At 35.9% G+C, this 7,500-nt stretch overlaps 1 protein-coding gene across 12 annotated transcripts in view; it reads right to left on the bottom strand.

Moving 5' to 3' along the window:
* The window catches only part of LOC115220974 (diacylglycerol kinase beta), a 522,104-nt gene that overhangs the window by 250,557 nt on the left and 264,047 nt on the right, over positions 1 to 7,500 (bottom strand). For 9 of the 12 annotated variants that reach the window (XM_036510316.1, XM_036510321.1, XM_036510315.1 and 6 more), the window contains one exon: positions 210 to 334. The exons of the other annotated variants lie outside the window; for them this stretch is intronic. The gene's annotated coding sequence lies outside the window, so the exon portion shown is untranslated. The remainder of the gene's footprint in view (positions 1 to 209; positions 335 to 7,500) is intronic. 12 annotated transcript variants of the gene reach the window in all.

Below are 7,500 nucleotides of genomic sequence, written 5' to 3'. Positions count from 1 at the left end.
CACACAGCCACTCCTGCACCTATGTATATATATATATATATGTATGTATGTATGTATGTATGTATGTATATATATATATATATATATATATATATATATGTATGTGTGTATATATATACATACATACATATATACACACACATATATATACATATATACAAGTATGTATGTGCGTTTATATGTATTTATAATTTCATGCGTAATCTTACTTCATTAGTTGCTAATACATCCACACACGAGTTCAGGAAGGAACTGCATTTGCACCATCACTTCTTCATCTCACAGATCAGTGCAAGATTTGTCTCATATCAACATCACCAGATATGTGGCTTACCTAAGTAAGAAACAGAGGACAATGATAGAAAATAAAATAAAATAAAATAAAGTAAAATAAAATAAAATAAAATATAATAAAAATAAAATATAATGGAATATATTACACAAAAACTTGTTAATTGTTAACTCCCTTGATAGAGACCTCTCTTGTTAGGAGTTAATGTTATTCAAAATTTATGCTGATCAATTGAGAGATTATGATATGCTGAGAGTGGTGCTTCATATTCAATGTCTCCCGTGAAAATAGTTGATTGAAGACACAACTGCTTGTTATATCTTGTAGAAAGTGATGTACTGATTAAATTTAATGTATGTGTGTGTATGGCTGTGCATGAGTTATATTGTGTGTGATTGCATATGTGTGTGTAGTGTGTGTGTGTGTGTATGTGTGTGTGTCTGTATATTTATGTATATACATAACCACATATACAAACACATAGTTTACAGACACATATATACATGAATGCATAAATATATATGTACATATATATATAATATATATATATATATATATATATATATATATATATATATATGTACAGATATATATATATATATATATATATATATATATATACATACACTCCCACACATATATATATAATATATATATATATATATATATATACATATATATATATATAATATATATATATATTATATATATATATATATATATATATATATATATATGTGAATAATTTCTTTAATTAGAGAGAATATCGTTTCGCAGCATGAGAACTCCTGCCTGGCTCGGGGAATTTTAAATATAATTGATGTATTGCTATGTGGTTACCATGGTAAAACAATGACTAGACAATACAAAACTTGCTGACAATTGTACTTCCCCGTGAGTGTTCTTCCTATATGTCAGCACTCCTGGTACACATCACACATTCAAGAAAAACTAAAACAAAACATTGTTGTAGTCGTGGCTGTCTGGTTAAGAAGCTTGCTTTTCAACCATGGCGCCTTGGGTTCAGTCCTACCGTGTGGCAACTTGGGCAAGTGTATTCTACTATAGCCATAGGCTGACCAAAGCCACAAGAGTGTATTCAGTAGATGGAAACTGAAAGAAGCCTATCGTATATATATATACACATGGTACCAAGTGTCACACTGTTATATAACATCCAGTCATCTAATGCCCAATGTGCAACTGATTGGTAAAATCAGCTAAGGCACATCTATAATATGGTATACTATGATTAATATGTACACACACACAAACACCTATATAACTTGCAATGTTATATATATATATATATGAGCTGGGGTGATGTTCCTGGGCTTGGGTAAAACAGAATACAGGAAAGTCAGTTAATTATGATTTTGTCCAACATATTTCCATCTCAGTTTCACACACTTATTGCAGTGGTCCTTCAGTTTTTCTAAGCCCTGTAAAAGAACTTGGAAGGTTGGGTTTCCAACCAGGCCTTTCGGAATACCCTTAAAGCCAGGAACTTTTCAGCACCCCTTCTGTGTGTGTGTGTGTGTATATACAAGGGCGGCGAGCTGGCAGAATCATTAGTACACTAGGCAAAATACTTAGCGGTATTTCATCTGCCGTTACGTTCTCAGTTCTGCCGAGGTCAACTTTGCCTTTCATCCTTTCGGGGTTGATTAAATAAGTACCAGTTACGCACTGGGGTCTATGCAATCGACTTAATCCCTTTGTCTGTCCTTGTTTGTACCCTCTATGTTTATCCCCCTGTGGGCAATAAAGAAATATATATATATATATATATATATATATATTCTAAATGATTAATACGGAAGACAGAATGTACTGGAAGCTTTATTTAGAACAACAATCATTTCAGTTTACTTCTGCACTGCTCTCTAGTGGATGGGGAATGATGTAATTGAATCATATGCACCCCACATTGCAGAAGAAACCACCTCACACCACAAAGGTGGTTCCTTTGTATATATATATATATTATATATATATATATATATATACTTCAGAGGTGGGAAGTATAAAGAAAACATGTGTATGTATGTGTGTCAACAAATATAGTTTCATACAATTGAACTATGTACAACCATACTGATCCAGAAGATATCCCTCCATATATATATATGAAACCATAGACATATACACTTACAAATATAACTTCAACAATACCTGTGTGTGAGAGTTCACATACATAGACACACGTACATGCACACAAATATGGATGCACACATATATGTGCACACACATACATATGTACATAGATGAATACATACACGCTTATGGTTATATATACATATACATACATACATACATATATATATATATATATATATATATATATATGAAGATAGATAGATAGATAGATAGATAGATAGATATTTTTTGTTTCTCTCTAGTTTCAGCTCAGAGCTGCGGCCATGCTGGTGCACCGCCATTTTGTGCTACACTGTTATTATTAGGAGCCTCCTCTAATATGTGGCACTTGGTGAAGAATAGAGTTTGATATAGCAACCCTCATTTGCACCTCCTGCTGTGAGGTAGGTTTATCTGGGACTCTCGACAAGAAGAGGTCCAGCTTTGATTTAAAAACCCCTACATCTACTTTGTGCAAGCTCCTCAGACTCTTTGGGAGAATATTAAAAAGCTGTGGGCCCTTGAAACCCAAGCTTTTGCAGTAACTGGTCCTGAAGCGAAGATATACACACACACACACACATATATAAATACAGATAAATATTTTAGTTTACATAGCCTTACATATTGAAACGCAGCCTAACCATCTGTGTACGTGCGTGTGCATGTGAGTGTGTCTGCATAGCCTCTGACCAGTAGATGCAGTCTAGCAATGTCACTATATGTATGTGTGCATGCGTGTATGTACCCAGACACACACACACATATAAGTATGCTCACACATATATATAGATTCATCTACCTATATGTATGTGTGTATGTGCGTGTATGTGTGTGTGTATGTGAGTAGCCTCAGAATAATAGATGCAGTCTAGCAATATCTCTATATGTGTGTGTGAGTATTTACTCAGACACACACACATACATATACACACGTATACAGAATCATCTACATATATATATATATATATATATATATATACACACACATACATACATATATATATGCACACACACACACACACACACCATATATATATATATATATATATATATATATATACATACACATACATACATATATATATATATATACATACATATATATAAACACACATATATATAAACACACATATATGTATGTGTATGTGTGTTTGTGTGAGTGTGTGTGTGTATGTGTGTACATATATACAAATATGCATATATATATGCATATATATATAATATATATACACACATACATACATATATATGTATGCAACCACTTGTATGAGTGTAAATGCATATATGCGCATTTATATGAATGTAGATTTTCGTATGTGTGTACGTATTAAATGTGAACATGTCTGTGTGTGTGTCTGTGTGAGTTGTGTGTGTATGTTTATGTATGTGTATTTCCCCACAAGCAGCTGTTTAAGGTGGAAATCATGCAACTAAAATACCATCTCCATAGTTCAGGTCTAATGGCCATTATGGAAGCAGCTCTTCCCATGCAGTGCATTATAAACTGAAGAGCCGTTTTCCTCAATAGTAACTAAACAATTTCAGTTTGGTTACTAATAAGAATCACACCAGCTCTAATTGTTCAACAGCGCATGTATAATTTATGATGAGATTAAAATAGCCTTCGCTATTCTTGTTTAATGATATTCATGTAAATATATAAATATATATAAAAACAAATAAAAGAACTGAGACAAAGAGGAAGAAGACACAAGATAAATAGCAAAATAAAACAAGAGTAAATAAAACAAACAAAACATCATCATCTTCAATCTGGTATTTGTCTTGTACGACTTCATCTGATGGAAGATGATGACAAAAGGTGGAGACAATGATGGTACTGTAAACATATCTAAAAATGGTAATGTCAGTGTTTATTTTGTTTGTTTTTTTTTTTTTTTTTTTTTTGTTTTGTTTTGTCTTGTTTTTTTTCCCTTTCTTTGTCATAGAAGACTTCCGTGCATCAGACATTATTTACCTACCAAATAGGAACTGAGTCAGTGGAATCTCTATGTAATCATTTGATTTGCTGGATATAGCTTCTGTGTGTGTGTGTGTCTCTTTCTCAATAATAAAAGAAAAAAATATATATATACTTAGGTGCAGACATGGCAGTGTGGTTAAGATAACTGCTTCCCAACCACATGGTTTTGGGTTCAGTCCCATTATGTGAAACTTAGGGCAAGTTTTTAGTTTCTTATTTCTTTATTGCCTACAAGGGGCTATACATAGAGGGGACAAACAAGGACTCCTGTACTATTGGCACCTCTCACTCCTGTACTATTGGCACCTCTAACTCCTGTACTATTGGAACCTCTAACTCCTGTACTATTGGAACCTCTGACTCCTGTATTATTGGAACCTCTGACTCCTGTACTATTGGCACCTCTGACTCCTGTACTATTGGCACCTCTGACTCCTGTACTATTGGCACCTCTGACTCCTGTACTATTGGCACCTCTGACTCCTGTATTATTGGCACCTCTGACTCCACTGTAAACATTCACTGACAAAAGCCTTGTGAATGGATTTGATAGACAGAAACTAAAAAAACTAAAAGAAAAGAAGGCAGTGAGTTGGCAGAAACGTTAGCACGCCGGGCGAAATGTTTAGCAGTATTTCTTTTGTCTTTACATTCTGAGTTCAAATTCCGCTGAGGTCGACTTTGCCTTTCGTCCTTTCAGGGTCGATAAATTAAGTACCAGTTACCCACTGGGGTCAATGTAATCGACTTAAACTCTTTGTCTGTCCTTGTTTGTTCCCTCTGTGTTTAGCCCCTTGAGGGTAATAAAGAAATAGGTATTTCATTTGTCTTTACGTTCTGAGTTCAAATTCTGCTGAGGTCGACTTTGCCTTTCATCCTTTTGGGGTCAATAAATTAAGTACCAGTTACCCACTAAGGTCAATGTAATCGACTTAAACTCTTTGTCTGTCCTTGTATGTCCCCTCTACGTTTAGCCCCTTGTGGGCAATAAGGAAATAAGAAACTAAACAAACACCCTTCCCTTATCATCATCATCACCACCACTGCCACCACCACCGCCACCACCACCACCTAATGTCCATTTTCCATGCTGGCATGGGTTGCACAGTTTGACAGGAGCTGGCAAACTAGAGGGTTCAACTTATCAGTTTTGGGCATGGTTTTTATGGCTGGATGCTTTTCCTAATACCAACCACTTTAGAGAATGTACCAGGTGCTTTTTATGTGGCACCAGCACAGGTGTTCTTTACATGGCACTGACATGAGTGCTTTCCTACATGGTACTAGCATAGGTGTTTTTTATGTGACACCAGCATGGTACTTTTTATGTGTGGGGGGGGAGGTGTTTGTGTTTGAGTGAGTAGTGGTAACTATGTGAATGTTTGTGTCACTTTGTCTTGATATTTGATGTTACATAATAGTCATAAATGAGTGTTACTGTCATACAAGCAGTGTCATTCAGTTCCAATATTTGTCAAAAACATGTCTAGCCATGGGGAAATATTACCTTGCTTGGAAACAGGTAAGTATGGCAACTTGGCAACAGGAAGGACATCCAGCAGTAGAAAATTTGCTTCAGTAAACTTCCTGTGGCTTGTGTAAGTATGGAAAAGTGGACATTTGAACAAGTTTTAAAAAATAGTGGCAGTGGGCACCTTAGTCTTGGGGAATAAAAATTTACAAAAGTCATTCCAACCATGTCTTGTTAGAGTAGAAATAATAACAGCTATAAAACCAGGGCTGTGGAGTTGAAATGAAAAACTTCGACTCCAACTCTGACTCCTGTACTATCAGCACCTCTGACTCTTAAGGCCGACTAAATGCAGCTAAGCATTTTGCCTGTGTGCTAATGATTCTTGTTTCTTTATTGCCCACAAGGGGCTAAACACAGAAGGAACAAACAAGGACAGACAAAGGGATTAAGTCGAATACATCAACCCCAGTGCTAAACTGGTACTTAATTTATCGACCCCGAAAGGATGAAAGGCAAAGTTGACCTCGGCGAAATTTGAACTCAGAACATAACGGCGGACGAAATACCTATTTCTTTACTACCCACAAGGGTCTAAACACAGAGGGGACAAACAAGGACAGACAAACAGATTAAGTTGATTACATCAACCCCAGTGCGTAACTGGAACTTAATTTATCGACCCCGAAAGGATAAAAGGCAAAGTCGACCTCAGCGAAATTTGAACTCAGAATGTGATGGTAGACAAAATACAGCTATGAATTTCGCCCGGTGTGCTAACGATTCTGCCAGCTCGCCACCTAATGATTCTGCTAGATCACCACCTTAGTATGATGAAATATTGCTTTCAAATTTTGGCACAATGCCAGCAATTTGGGGGCAGGAAGTAAATTGATTATATCAATCCTGGTGCTCGACTTTTACTTATTTTATGGACCCCGAAAGGATGCAAAGTAAAGTTGACCCTGCCGGAATTTGAACTCAGGATGTAAAGACAGATGAAAGGCTGCTAAGCATTCCACCCAGCATGCTAATAACTCTGCCAGCTCGCTTCCTCTCGTATGATGACATACTGTATTCCTGCTATTCTTTGAACTGATCAAGAAAAATGCCAAGCAAAGACATGAACCTCACTATATTGGATTAGAAATCAAACTAGCGAGATACCCAAAATCTTTGGAACTAAATACTTTAGTCCAGTCCAGCTCACTATTGCCTTTACCAATTCAAACCATAGATTATGCTCTGGTCACAAGATCTATAAATAAGTGAAGCCTGATCGCTGACCCACTATAAAGTGAGTCACTGATTATGTTTTGGGACATCCTTTAATGAATGGTATGATCTATATCTTCCATTCTCAGACAAAGGACCTGCTTGCATCTTTTGGATACCTCTCTCCTCCTCCCACCCCTGGTACCCGAACATACCCCATTGCTTTTTTGTTTCTCTTTGACTATATTGATTCCAGTCAAAGCAGACCATCACCAGATTTCCTCAAACACTAGTGATTCTATTGAATGATTTATCACTAACTTTAATAGATAAAGATCTGGTACAGAACCGCAGATGTCAGACAAGGGTGAAGGATAATATTTTTTCAGGCTATTA

This window comes from Octopus sinensis, linkage group LG17 (assembly GCF_006345805.1).
Source record: "Octopus sinensis linkage group LG17, ASM634580v1, whole genome shotgun sequence".
In the NCBI taxonomy this organism is placed as follows: Eukaryota; Metazoa; Mollusca; class Cephalopoda; order Octopoda; family Octopodidae; genus Octopus; species Octopus sinensis.
Note: the sequence above shows the minus strand (reverse complement) of the source record. Positions and strands in the feature narration are given on the sequence as shown.